The sequence below is a fragment of the Hypanus sabinus genome, chromosome 10 (assembly GCF_030144855.1).
Source record: "Hypanus sabinus isolate sHypSab1 chromosome 10, sHypSab1.hap1, whole genome shotgun sequence".
NCBI classification, from domain to species: domain Eukaryota; kingdom Metazoa; phylum Chordata; class Chondrichthyes; order Myliobatiformes; family Dasyatidae; genus Hypanus; species Hypanus sabinus.
This window is the reverse complement of record NC_082715.1, coordinates 122,133,335-122,146,704: the sequence shown is the minus strand read 5'-3', so window position 1 is coordinate 122,146,704 and position 13,370 is coordinate 122,133,335. Positions and strand designations below refer to the sequence as shown.

General features: G+C 41.6%; 1 protein-coding gene and 1 long non-coding RNA gene across 2 annotated transcripts in view; one reads left to right on the top strand and one right to left on the bottom strand.

The window, feature by feature from the left end:
• Positions 1–13,370, top strand: part of si:dkey-16j16.4 (uncharacterized) — a 143,779-nt gene that overhangs the window by 37,388 nt on the left and 93,021 nt on the right. The window lies entirely within an intron of this gene.
• The window catches only part of LOC132401054 (uncharacterized), a 44,465-nt gene that overhangs the window by 21,645 nt on the left and 9,450 nt on the right, over positions 1–13,370 (bottom strand). Inside the window, exons 2-3 of the long non-coding RNA XR_009514467.1 lie at positions 9,633–9,960; positions 8,612–8,721 (exon numbers count right to left, since the gene is read on the bottom strand). This is a non-coding gene — a long non-coding RNA (uncharacterized LOC132401054). The remainder of the gene's footprint in view (positions 1–8,611; positions 8,722–9,632; positions 9,961–13,370) is intronic.

Below are 13,370 nucleotides of genomic sequence, written 5' to 3'. Positions count from 1 at the left end.
AGCAAGATTCACCCTAAACCCCCCCCACCCACCCACCCCCTCCCAGCCCCAGTGAGACTAGTGCCGGGCTCGAGAATGAAGGTTCCCGAGTTCGATCCAGTGACAGACCACTCCTGCGTGCGCCGAGTTGATGTCGAGCTCGCAACTTAAAAAAAACACTGCCACCTCCAGGTTAAATTCCCACGCAGAATATTGAGGAGGATCAAATACCCAAACCCAGCACAGCCCCACCATTTGTCCCATTTAACCTGTTTCAGTGCAGTGGACTTTAGGACCCAGCAGACCTCGGGAGCCGGCACCCACAGTGTTTCTGTTCTGTTGACATGAAGCGATCACGATTGAAAATGAAGTAGAAATAATAAAGTGTTTGGAAAGAGGTGAAACGTCATCGGTCATTGGAAAAGCGTTAGGCTACAGTTGGTCAACGATCGGAACAATTTTAAAGGATAAAGTGAGAATAATGGAGCATGTGAAAGGCCCTGCCCCGATAAAAGCTACAATTATTATTAAGCAACACAGCGGTTAAATTATTGGAATACATACGTTTCTTAAGTGTTTTATATGCATAGAATGGTAAAATATATACTACGTATATACTAAGACAAACATTTGACTAACTGACGCTAAATAATACCGGATGTACTTGTTTCGACTTATGTACAAATCTGACTTAAAGACGGACTCTGGAATGGAACTCGTTCGTAACCCGGGGACTGCCTGTAGTCAATATAACATAGAAATATAGTTGTGTCAGCATGAATTAATCAGTCTGATGGTCTAGTGGAAGGAAGAAGCTGTCCCGGAGCCTGTTGGTCCTGGCTTTTATGCTGCGGTACTGTTTCCCAGATAGTAGCAGCTGGAACAGTTTGTGGTTGGAGTGACTAAGGTCCCCAATGATCCTTCAGGTCCTTTTTACATGCCCTCTTTGTAATTGTCCTGAATAGTGGAAAGTTCACATCTACAGATGCGCTGGGCTGTCTGCACCACTCTCTGCAGAGTCCTGCAATTGAGGGAAGTACAGTTTTCATACCAGGTAGTGATGCAGCCAGCCAGGATGCTCTCAATTGTGCCCCTATAGAAAGTTCTTAGAATTTGGGGACCCATACCAAACTTCTTCAACCGTCTGAGGTGAAAGAGGCGCTGTTCTGCCTTTCTCACCGCACAGCCGGTATGTACAGACCACGTGAGATCCTCGGTGACGTTTATGCCGAGGAACTTAAAGCTGCTCACCCTCTCAACCCCAGATCCACTGATGCCTATAGGCGTTAGTCTGTCTCCATTCCTCCTGTAGTCCACAGCCAGCTCCTTTCCTTTGGCAGCATTGAGGGAGAGGTTGTTTTCTTGACACCACTGTGTCAGGGTGATGACTTCCTGTCTATAAACTGACTCATTGTTATTTGAGATTCTGCCGATCAGTATAGTGTTGTCAGCAAATTTAATTAGCAGATTGGAGCTGTGGGTGGTGACACAGTCATGGGTATACAGAGAGCAAAGGGCTCTGTACACAGAGCAAAGTACACAGCCCTGAGGGTCACCTGTGCTGAGGGTCAGAGAGACAGAGGTGAGGGAGCCCACTCTTACCACCAGCCAGCGATCTGACAGGAAGCCCAGGATCCAGCTACACAAAGCAGGGAGAAGGCTGATGTTCTGGACCTTTGCTGATGACTTTGGTTGTCTGACCTATGGTTCTCAACCTGGTTGCCAGAAAGGAAAACTCTCTCCCTACTTGTTCTGTTTAAACCTTTCATTGTTGCAACTAAGTTTTATTTTCTCCAGCCAATAGTAAACAATCCCACTTTCTCCACTTTACTGAAGACCTTAATATCTGGTCTCCGGAAGTCATCCAACCATTGCATTAATCCTATTTCATTGTCTTCACATGCTCTTCAGCCCCTCCAGTCTGTATGCTAGTGGAATGGTGTCTGAACACACTCAGCATCAGCAAAACCAAAGAATTGATTGTGGGCTTCAGGAAGAAGAAGTCAGGACAACACATACCAGACCACACTGAGTGATCAGCCGTGGAAAGGGTAACCAGCTTCAGGTTCCTGGGTGTCAACATCTCAGAGGATTCATCCTAAGCCTAACACATCAATGCAATTATGAAGAAGGTATGCCATCATTTCTACTTCATTAGGAGTGTAAGGATATTCGGTACGGCACCATAGACTCTTGAAGTATTTCTATATATGTGGGTGGAGGGCATTCTGACTAGTCGTATCACAGCCTGGTATGGAGGCTCCAATGCATAGGATGGCAAGAAGCTGCAAGAAGTTGTAAACTCCGCCATCTCCATCATGGGCACTGGCCTACCGAGCATCCAGGACACCCACAAAAAGGCAGCCATCATTAAGGACAACCATCAACCAGGATATGCCCTCTTCTCATTGCTACTGTCCTGGAGGAAGTACAGGAGCCTGAAGATAGACACTCAGTGTTTTAGAGACAGCTTTTTCCTCTCAGATATCTGAATGGACAATGAAACCGCGAACACTACCCCAGTACTTTCCCTCACTTTTTGCACTACTTATTTAATTATTATTTTTCTTTTTTTATATATGTATATTTCTTTTTGTAAATTATTTTTTATTATCATGTATTACTATGCACTGCTGCCATAAAACAGAAAATTTCATGACATATGACAGTGGTATTAAGCCTGATTCTGATTCTGAGATTTCTGGACAGTCTGTGAACCGATGAACACTACCTTGTTATTTTTTTGGGATTCTGTTTATTTTTTAAATTTACTTTGTAGTAATTTTATGTCTTTGTACTGTACTGGTGTTCCAAGACATTAAGTTTGATGCCATGTAAATCAGTGATGTTAAATCTGATTCTAATTCTGTGCTGCCCATCAAGTACCTGTTTGTACACTAATCCAACCCGAGCCCATTTTTATTCTCCCCCAAATTCCCATACACCCCCCCAAGTTCTACTGTTTGGGGCGATTTACAACCTCCAATTAATCTAACAACCTGCATGTTTTTGGGATGTATGGGGAAAGTGGAGAACCTGGGGGAAAATCCCACGTAGCCACAGGGATTTGTGTGTTACCAAGCTAAACTGGAAAGTCCATCGGTACCCTTGCAACTGTATGGGAGTGGAATAACAATAGATATGAATTGCCTACTGATCTGCAAAAGTATTGATCTGTAGAGGGACCTTGACATTTTCATTCCTTTTTATTGATTTATAAATCTAATACACAAATGTTGCTTAACGTGGTGAACAAGACTGAACTCTACATAGAACTTATGCACCAGGACTCCCAAGATCCCTGTGGTATTAAAACACTTTGAATGTGGTAACATTGAGTTAACATTCAAATTCATCCATATTAAACTGCAGCTGCCCCATATCTGCCCACCTTTAGTCATTCTGTAGTTTTCAGCTTTTCTGCTTGCAATTTAATACTGCACTTTCTTTTGGGCTGCAGCTGCCTGTTGATGACACATTAAGAGCTTTGATTATGTGCCAGTAGTTGGATTATTCTCAACCATTCATATCCGAGAAGTACTGGCCCTCCACTTTTCAACACATAAAACTCTAACTGCTATGTTTTGCCTCCTTATGTCATGTTTACTTTCAGTTTGTGTTTGCGAGACACTTTTTTCCCTGTGTAGGTCTTCAGTCTCACTGAGGTCTTTTCTTATGGTAACTTAGAAAACAGTCTATTGTAGTCAGCCTCAGAATTTACAGACAAAGCTGATCCTGTATCCAGCTCTATTTTCAGTTTTACATAAGACACATCTGTTGTGATCCATATGATTTTGCAATCTGCTTCAGTAATGCTATGCAGTCCTAGGCATAACAGCTCATCTTTGTCAGACTCTGTGTTATCTGATTCAGTTGCACATTGAGTCACTTTATGCATTTGTTTTGTTTTGTGTTTGAAAGACTTTACACGCTCCATCCAGTGGGTCTCCTCTCCCTACAATTCCCATTTTCCCACCCCACTTCCTTTATTTGATTCCCTGCTCCACCTTCCACTCTCAACAAATTCCATCATTTGCATTAATGCATTGTGATTGGAATTTGTTCATTGCTGTCACACGTACCGAGATACAATGAAAAATGAAAACCTTCTGATTACATGCCATCCAGTTAGACATTTAATACTGAAATGTATCAATGTAGTAAATAGAAAACCAAATGCAGAATATTGTGCAGCAGCTGTAAAGAATTTGCAGTGCATGTAGACAAATAAAGTGTTAGGGCCAAGATGAGGTAGAGTGGGAGATCAAGAGTTCATCTTACGTGTATGATCAGCCCTTCATTGTCACGGAATTCCTTGAATTCCCTGTCAACAACACCATGGAAGTACTTCTCATCAGAAGGACTGCAGCGGTAAGAACGTGCCATTAGGGATTAGGCGATAAACGTAGCACTTGTCAGAGATGCCTGCAACCCAAAACAAAACAGTCCCATCCACTTCCGATCAGGAGTCACTGCTGGAGCTCAAGAAATGTCTCTGGGATCTGCAAATGATGCTCAGAACTCACGATGTTTTCCACACACGAGATTCCGCAGATGATGGATACTTTGAGCAACACACGCAAAACGCTGGAGGAACTCAGCAAGTCAGCTACACATATGGAAGGGAAAATAAACAGTCAATATTTTAGGCCAAGACCCTTCATTGGGATTTTGTGCATGCTACTCGAGGCGTTTTAATTGTCACATGCATGCAGTGCAACACACAAAACACTGAAGGAACTTAGCAGCTCATACAGCATCTTTATTGGGTAATAGACAGTTGGCATTTTGAGTTGACACCCTTCACTGGACTGTGAAGGAAGAGAGGAGATGGCCAATATAGAAGGAGAAGAGCTGGCAGGTAATAGGTGGAGGGAGGGGATGAAAGGCAGGTGAAGACAGGAATGATGTTACAAGTTGGGCAGTGATGGGTAGAATCAGAATCAGATTTAGATGATGTGAAATTTGCTCTTTAGAGGGAGCAGCAGTACAGTGCAAAGGCATAATTTTACTATGTTTTACAAAATTAAAAAGCAGAGCAAAAACAAAGGAATAATAAGGTAGTGCCAAAAGGCTGAAGATGATGGACTCTGATAGGAGAGGATAGTGGGGCATAGAATAAATGGAGGAAGGTGGGGAAGGGAACTGTGGGAGGAGTGTCTGAGTAATTATGCGTTGCTCCAGATTCCAGCATCTGTAGCATCTTATGTGTACATTCATCCAGTGAACTACATGCAATGCTCCTTTTAGGCCAGGAGGGGGCTCTGTCAGTGCACGTAGTGGAGTCATGGGTTGAACCTCAAATTGCATGTTAGAGGACTTTTGGGTTTAGGTCATTTTCATTTAGGAAATGGATTTGGCTACCAGTCTTCGGTTCCTTGATGATGTATTGTGGATTTAATTTGGAACAATGCATTTCCTAAAAGCTGTGAATCCCAGTCCACAGACGATGTTGGTGTCTGTGGGATGGATATGAACTAGAAGCTGTGAAGTTTGCATGTAGTTTCAAAGAAAGCATTATCTATATATACTTTGTAGATATGGAATTGTCCTTTATGCTTAGCACGTAAAATACCAAGTAAATGTATTGTGGATTCAGTTTGGAACAATGGATTCCTAAAAGCTGTGGATCCCAATCCAGACGCTACTGGCGCCTGTGGGATGGATGCAAATCTGAAGATGTGAAGTTTGTGTGTAGCTTTAAGAGAAAGCATTGTCCATACTTTGAAAATATGGAACTGTCGTTTGCGTTTAGCAAATAAATACTGTATCTAGCCAGCAGAACTTTTCACCGAAAGCGTCTCCGTATGATGCCTGCTGTACCTTGTTTTGTCGAATAAAGAAGCTGCTTTGTATCTACCAGTAACTCTTTGGTGATTTCATTCATGCATTGGCTTGTTCAAAGTAAACTTATTATTAAAGTGCAAATGTGTCACCATATATAACCCCGAGATTCACTTTCTTGCAGGAATACACAATAAATTCAGTCACCATAATAGAATCAATGAAATACGGCATCAGAGTGGATAACCGGTGTGCAAAGGACAACAGAATGTGCAAATACAAAAAAGAAAGAAAGAAAGAAGTAACAATAATAATGAGGAATAGGAAAAGGAATAACCAGTATTAAAAATCTACATAACAGTCAGATAAAACTTCTAATCATATATTTTCATCAACAAGAACAGGATTCAGTACTCCACGTGAGTATCTGCAATTCTGATAAGAAGTAAACTTAAATGAGAGTACATCCAGAAAAATGAAGGGATTTGTCACTTTTGAATAAAAGGTTAACCAATGGAAGACATTCCCACAACCTGAGCAGACAAAATGTCAACAAAAAAGCATAAAGCGCCTGACACAGAGTTGGAGACATCTTCCCAGAAGCAGAAGGGTTCCTTATGGCAATACAGGAGCAGGTAGAAATGCAGAAATCAATGTGAAAAACACCAGAAGTATGCTGAATTAAAAGGGGTCCTGCCGAAGAGTTTCAGCCAAAATGTCGACTGTGCTTTTTTCCTAGATGCTGCCTGGCCAGCTGAGTTCCACCGGCATTTTGTGTGTGTTGCTTGGATTTTCAGCATCTGCAGATTTTCTTTTGTTTGGGAAATTGAAATACTTTGGTACAAGAACAGGGTATATATTGTCCAGATATTAATATCTACTACTGTTATCATCCCAAAGGCACTATACAATAGCATTAAACAATTAGGGCTGCACAGTAATATCTATGTAAACCTTCAGAAAGCCACAATACTAAACACCACTAGAACAGTCCGTAAGTTCCTAGGAAATGACAATTGAGTGTGCTTGGCTATGCTCACATCTCAGGCTTTGCCAGCTTGAGCTGAGAAAAATGTTTTTAAGTTTTTATAATAATAATAAATAAGCAATAAATACTGAGAACATGAGAAGAGTCGTTGAAAGTGAGTCCTTTGGTTGGGGAAACATTCCAGTGATGGGGCAAGTGCAACTGAGTGACGTTATCCTCTCTGGTTCAAGAGCCTGATGGTTGAGGGGTAATAACTGTTCCTGAACCTGGTGCTGCGAGCCCTGAGGTTCCTGTACCTTCTTTCTGATGGCAGCAGTGAGAAGAAGCATGACCTGGGGGGTGGGGATTCCTGATGATGGTGCTGCTTTCCTGTGACAATGTTCCATGTAGATGTGCTCAATGGTGGGAAGGGCTTTATTCATAATGATCTGGGCTTTATCCACTACCTTCTGTAGGATTCTCCACTCTTGACCCTCTCCACCTCTGATTCCCTGAAGAGGACCGGCTCATGGACCTCTGATTTCCTCCTCCTGAAGTCAATAATCAGCTCTTTGGTCTTGCTGACATTGAGTCAGCAGATTCATCACTACCTTTGTTTCAGCCGACAGTGGCATCATCAACAAACTTAAATATGGCATTGGAGCTGTGCTTAGCCACACAGTCATAAGTGTAAAATGAGTCGAGCAGGGAACTAAGCATTCACCTTTGCTGATGAAGATTATGGAGGAGATGCCAATCTGAACTGGTTGAGGAAATTGATGATCTAATTGCATAAGGAAGTATTGAGGCCAAGGTTTTCATGCTTGTTGATTTGTCTTGAGGGGGCAGTCATATTGAATGATTGTAACAGTGCAATTTTGAGTCCTTTACAGACATTTCTGCCAGACTATTTTGTTTCCCATTTTCCTACTGGCTGGATTTTGCATTGTTGGCAGGTTCTACATGTGTTGACATCTCACCAAAAGGCAGTTCTCCAATTGCAAGCTGGAATTGTCTAATTGTTATTTTAAATTGTGTAGGTGCATGGCTGAGGATTGACATGAGGTTAGTGGAGGTGGAGGAATTAGAAGAGGAATTGAGATTGGTGTAAGTGGTTGGCTGCTGGTCTGTGTAACTCAATGGGCTGAAGGGCTTGTGATGGATATTCACTAGTCAGCGTCAGGAGGGCTTTTGTTAAAGTCAGCTTTTTAGCATAATAGAAAAAATGCTCAGGGTTCAAGATGTTTATTGTTCATTTTTAACTAGAATCGTTTATCCATCCTCTTGCAAAACAATATTGCCCAGGCTCAGGATGCCTATTGTTGACCTACTTGAGACTGCAACCAAAACAGGAGAAGCAACATTGCCCAATAGCCTAAGGCTCTGCCATCTGACCTGATCAATGCAATTGTAAAAATATCACATGCAGATAAAGTTATTAGATGACTAGGAAAAAGATATATAAGTATTAGAAGGTAATAAAGGTGGGTAGGAGTGACAGAGATAAAGACACAGATTTCACTCCTCAGCCTTGACCCAAGAAGGATTTCTTCCTAGAGCTTCCTTTTTGCAACAGATGACATGTTCGTCTACAACTCATTGGTACAGGTTTCTAGTTTGTTAGAATTGTATGTGTGGTTGGAAGTCCTTTGTAGAATTTTAATCTCTTTTAGTATTATTCCTCAAAATAAATTTGTTCCACTTAAAATAAAACAACTGTGATTAATCTGCTTTGTAGCTGGGAGTATCTCCTGTTTGGTTAGGAGGGGTGACTCACCACTTGAAATAGTAATTGTTGATAGTAAATCCCTTTAGAAAAAATACCAAAGTAGTTAAGTAACTAAGTCCCTGAATTATAAATTGATATAGGATTGTACTTACTGACATCTACAACCATAGGACTTAAAGTCCTGCCTTGCATTTTGGGCTCTAGATTGGGTACACCATCACAGGCCTGGTTCTGTGCTGTATCTCCCCGTGACTTGGTGGCTCTGTTGATAGGAATATATTGACTGATAACTATTTTTTATCTAAGTATATTAAACAAATAACTAATTGTTTTCTTAAACTTCACTTTTTAGATTCATAGAGTAATTTTGTCTATGTTGACCAAGATACCCCTGTGTTTGACCCATATCCCTGTAAGTTAGGGGTTCCCAACCCTTCTTATGCCATTGAAACTGACTATTAACCAAGGGGTCCATGGATCCCAGGATGAGAAGTCCTGCTCTAAACCTTTCCGATCCATGTCTTTTAAATGTTGTTAATGATCCTGTTTCACCTATATTCACCGGCCATACACTTGCCATGCTCTGCATTGCATCCCCCAACCCCTTTTAAGTCTCACCTTATACCTATGCCTTCTAGTTTTTTGCTTCCTTTCCTGGGGAAAAACGACTGTGTGCATTCATCAAACCTCACAATTTCATGCACCTCCATAATGTCATCGCCTACATTCAAGTGAATAAAGTCCTAGCTAGCTGTACATCTTCTGATAACTTAGGCCCTTGAGTCCTAGCAAGTTTATCAGTAGGTTTCAATAGGTACATTTAACGTCAGAGAAATGTATACCATGTACATCCTGAAATTAGTTTCCTTCGCAAACATCCACAAAAACAGGAGAGTGCCCCAATGAATGAATGACAGTGAAACTTTAGAAACCCAAAACCCCCCTCCCATGCACAAGCAGCAGCAAGGCAACAACCCCTCCCCACCAGCAAAAAACCATCAGCACCCGCCTCCCCTCCGAGCACTCAAACGTACAGCAAAGCATCAATAGAGACACAGGCTAAGACTACTCGTTCACCCAGTAATTCGACATACCATAGGCACTCTCTCTCCCTATTAAGGGGGAAAGGTGTCCCCATTTCACAGCCAGAGGAAGACATAACAAACAACTCACTGATTTACACTGTTAAAAGTCTGTTGTGTCGCTTTTTTCGAGCTCTGCGCCCAGAGAGTCGGCCCCAGATTGGTGCAGCTCTCCGACCACACAACCCACTGCTCCCAATGTTCTATGTTCTCCCGCGACGCTTCAGTCAGGGGCACCGGCCTAGAATCAGCACATCTCCAGAGCCATAAAAATCCCGAACCCTGAAGCCACGCTAGTCTTCCAGGCCGTGTGCTTGGAATATCAAAAAGCGGCCGGTCGTGAGGCCCGGAGAGTGGGTCTCATTCCCACAAAGAATCGAAGTCAGCGTGTAACTCCAGGTCAGGGTCCTCAAAAGAACCTTGAAAAGGAAAAAAATGAGATATCAAAGATAGAAATAGATCTATTTCTGAAGATGTTGCTGTTTAGCACCATCATGACTTAGCTCCACCCCTCTAAGTCATCCTTAATGTTGTTTTCACTCTTTACAGCTCAGTGATGTCTTTCCTGTAACAGGGAAACTGAACTGCACACAATACTACAATTGTACAACTGAAACATAATGTCCCAATTCCTACACTCATTACCCTGACTGATGAAAACCAGCATGACAAATAACCTTCTTCACCACCTGTGATGCTTTCAATGAACTTTGCACTTGTACTCCCAGGCTCCTCTGTTCTATGTCAACAAACTCTGGAGAAACTTTATGGGAATTCTGACAACCCAATCAAGAACTTCTTTGTTAGCATCACCAGAAATCCAACCCATCTCATCTGCACAGTAGGCTATGTGTTTGCCATTTCAGCCTTTGTGTTTGGAATTAGAAGGCACTTTCCTTCCGTTTTTCCAAAGAGTTCAAAATAATTTGGAAGCTGGGAGGGATAATTGGTGCTGAGAAAAAAAAAGCCAGTCACGATTGAATGGCAGAGTAGAGTCAATGAGCTGAATGCCTAATTCTTCTCCTAAGTTTAATGTTTAAACATGACCTTAGACGAGCATGACCATCATTCAAAAATAACATAAAATCATAAGAAATAGGAGCAAAGAGACCCCTTTTTTTTTACCTCTGGAACCTTTCCTCCAAATATTAAGGCTGATTTCAGCACATTTTACTGTATTATCAGGGCACACCATGATTTCCTTTTAACTAAACATCTGTCTATCTTTGTATTGAATGAATTCACCGATGGAACATCCACAACACTCAAGGGTAGAGAACTCCAAAGATTCACTAGACTTGGAGTGAAAACATTTATCCTGATCTACCTTTACTGCAGAGATTCTGTGATAGGCTGAAGGGGAGGAAGAATTAAAGTACAAAAGAGGTGATGGAGCCAAGAAAAAAGTGAATTACAAGTGAGCCTACAGGAGATCCAACACAAAAAACAAATAGCCAGAAGGAAAACATATAAACACTGGCTACAGGAAATAGATGATTGCCTGAAGCTATGACACAATGAAACTGTGTTGACTCAGGCTACAGTGTGTCCAGTCAGATGATGAGGTGCTATTCCTTGGGTTTACACTGAATTCTGCTGTAGCAATGTACAACGCTTAATGGCAGAGTGGTTAGCAGGAGAGTAAGTTGGAGAATTAAAATGAAAGTTATGCAATGGATTGACCTAAAGGCAATTCCTTGTGTTCAAGCCAAAAACTGTGGGTTGAATCTCTATTCTGAGAATATAATTGAGGTTGATTCAAGTAGGAATATTACAATTTGGGAAGCAATGTATTATTTAATTCTCTTTCTGCAAAACTTTGAACTCATACTGCTCAGCCTCTTTCATATGTGAAGAAATCTGGAGCCCTATTTGAAGAAGAAAGTGTAATATTGATCAAAATATCACACTCTTCAGCAAGGAACTGCTCAGTCATATGGGTTACTTGCCATCTGTGAGACTATGCTGTCACACAATTCCCCTTGTAATGACAATTAGAAATGGTGGAAGGTCTATTATTGTTATATATACTTGGATTTGGATTCCATCCATATAGATCATTTCAAAACAACAGTACTTTGAAGTAGCACAAGGGAAAAGCAATAATAGATTGCAGAATACTGTGTTAGAGTTACAGAGAAAATACAGTGAACGTAGACAATAAGGTGTATGGACCACAATGAGGTTAAGGATTTATCTTATCGTATTGGGGACCATGTAGCAGTCCCATAACTGTGACACAGAAGCTGTCCTTGAGACTGGCGATACATGCTTTCAGGCTTTTGTGTTTTCAGCCCTGTAGAAAGGGGCAGTGGAAGGAATGGGACAAAATGGAAGTTCTTCAGTTATCATTAAATGCTTCGTGATTTGGTTTTAAATTGTACCAATGTCTGACCGTTATTCAATGTTAATTACATTGAAGAGGGTATAGACAAGGTTCACCAGGATGTTACCTGTAGAGATATATTTCAGTTATGAGGAGAGACTGTAGAAGCTAGGTCTGGAGCAGAGGAGGTTAAGAAAAGATATAATTGAGATATATAAAATTATGGGGGGTATTGGTATGGTAGTCTGCAAGAGACTATTCCCCATATCAGATCCTCGCCACCATCGAAGATGTCTTCAATAGGTGCTGCCTCAAGAAGATGGTATCGATCATTAAGGACCCTAACCATCTGGGACATGCCCTCTTCTCATTGCTATCATCAGGGAGGAAGTACAAGAGTTTGAAGACCCACACTCAGAGTTCTATGAACAGCTTCCCCTCCACCATCAGATTTCTGAATGGTCCATGATATCAGGTCTCCCATCAGTCTAAGATTAGATGATGTGGATTTTGGGTAAGGGGATAAGGGATTTAGTGTGGATCTGAGGGGGGAGCTTTTTTTTTTAATCAAGAGAGAGGTGAGTGCCTGAAATGTAATGCTGGAGAGAGTGGTGGAAGTAGAGTTGCTGACAGCTTTTAGGAGATATTTAGGCAAACACTAAATCACCTAGGCTATGAGGCTTTGTCAATTTCTGGACTGTGGAGTTAATACCAATGAGTCCCCACTGATTTGAGTGGATGTGCATCTCCAGAAAAGTATCTTTTAATTCCCACTCGCTGCCCCCTACCAATCAGTCAATGCTGTAACCATGCCAGTAACTTTACTATAACACCATGGGCTCTTAACACGGTAAGCAGCCTCATGTGTGGCACCTTGTTAAAGGCCTTCTGAAAATCCAAATATCAACAGCCACTGCATCCCCATTATCTATCCTACTTGTAATCTCAAAAAATTCCAACAGGTTCATAAGGCAAGATTTTCTCTGAAGGCAACCATGCTGACTTTGTCCTATCTTGTCCAGTGTCACCAAGTATTCCATAACCTTATCCTTAACAATTGACTCTAACATCTTCCCAACCACTGAGGTCAGGCTAACTGGTCTATAATTTTCTTTCTTCTGCCTTCCTCCTTTCTTAAAGTGTGGAGTGACATTTGTAATTTTTCAGTCCTCAGGAACCATCCCAGAGACCAATGATTCTTGAATGATTATTACTAATGCCACCAAAATCTCTACCACTACCTCTTTCAGAACCCTAGGGTGCAGTTCCTCTGGTCCATGTGACTTATATACTCTTAGGTCTTTCAGCTTTTTGAGCACCTTTTCCCTTGTAATAGTAACTGAACTCACTTTTCTTCCTTCACACCCTTCAACATCTGCCACACTACTAATGTCTTCCACAGTGAAGACTGATGCAAAATACTCATTTAGTTCACCTGCCATCTCCGTGTGCCTCATTTTTATTTCTCCAGCCCCATTTTCTAGCAGTGCGCTTTCCACTCTC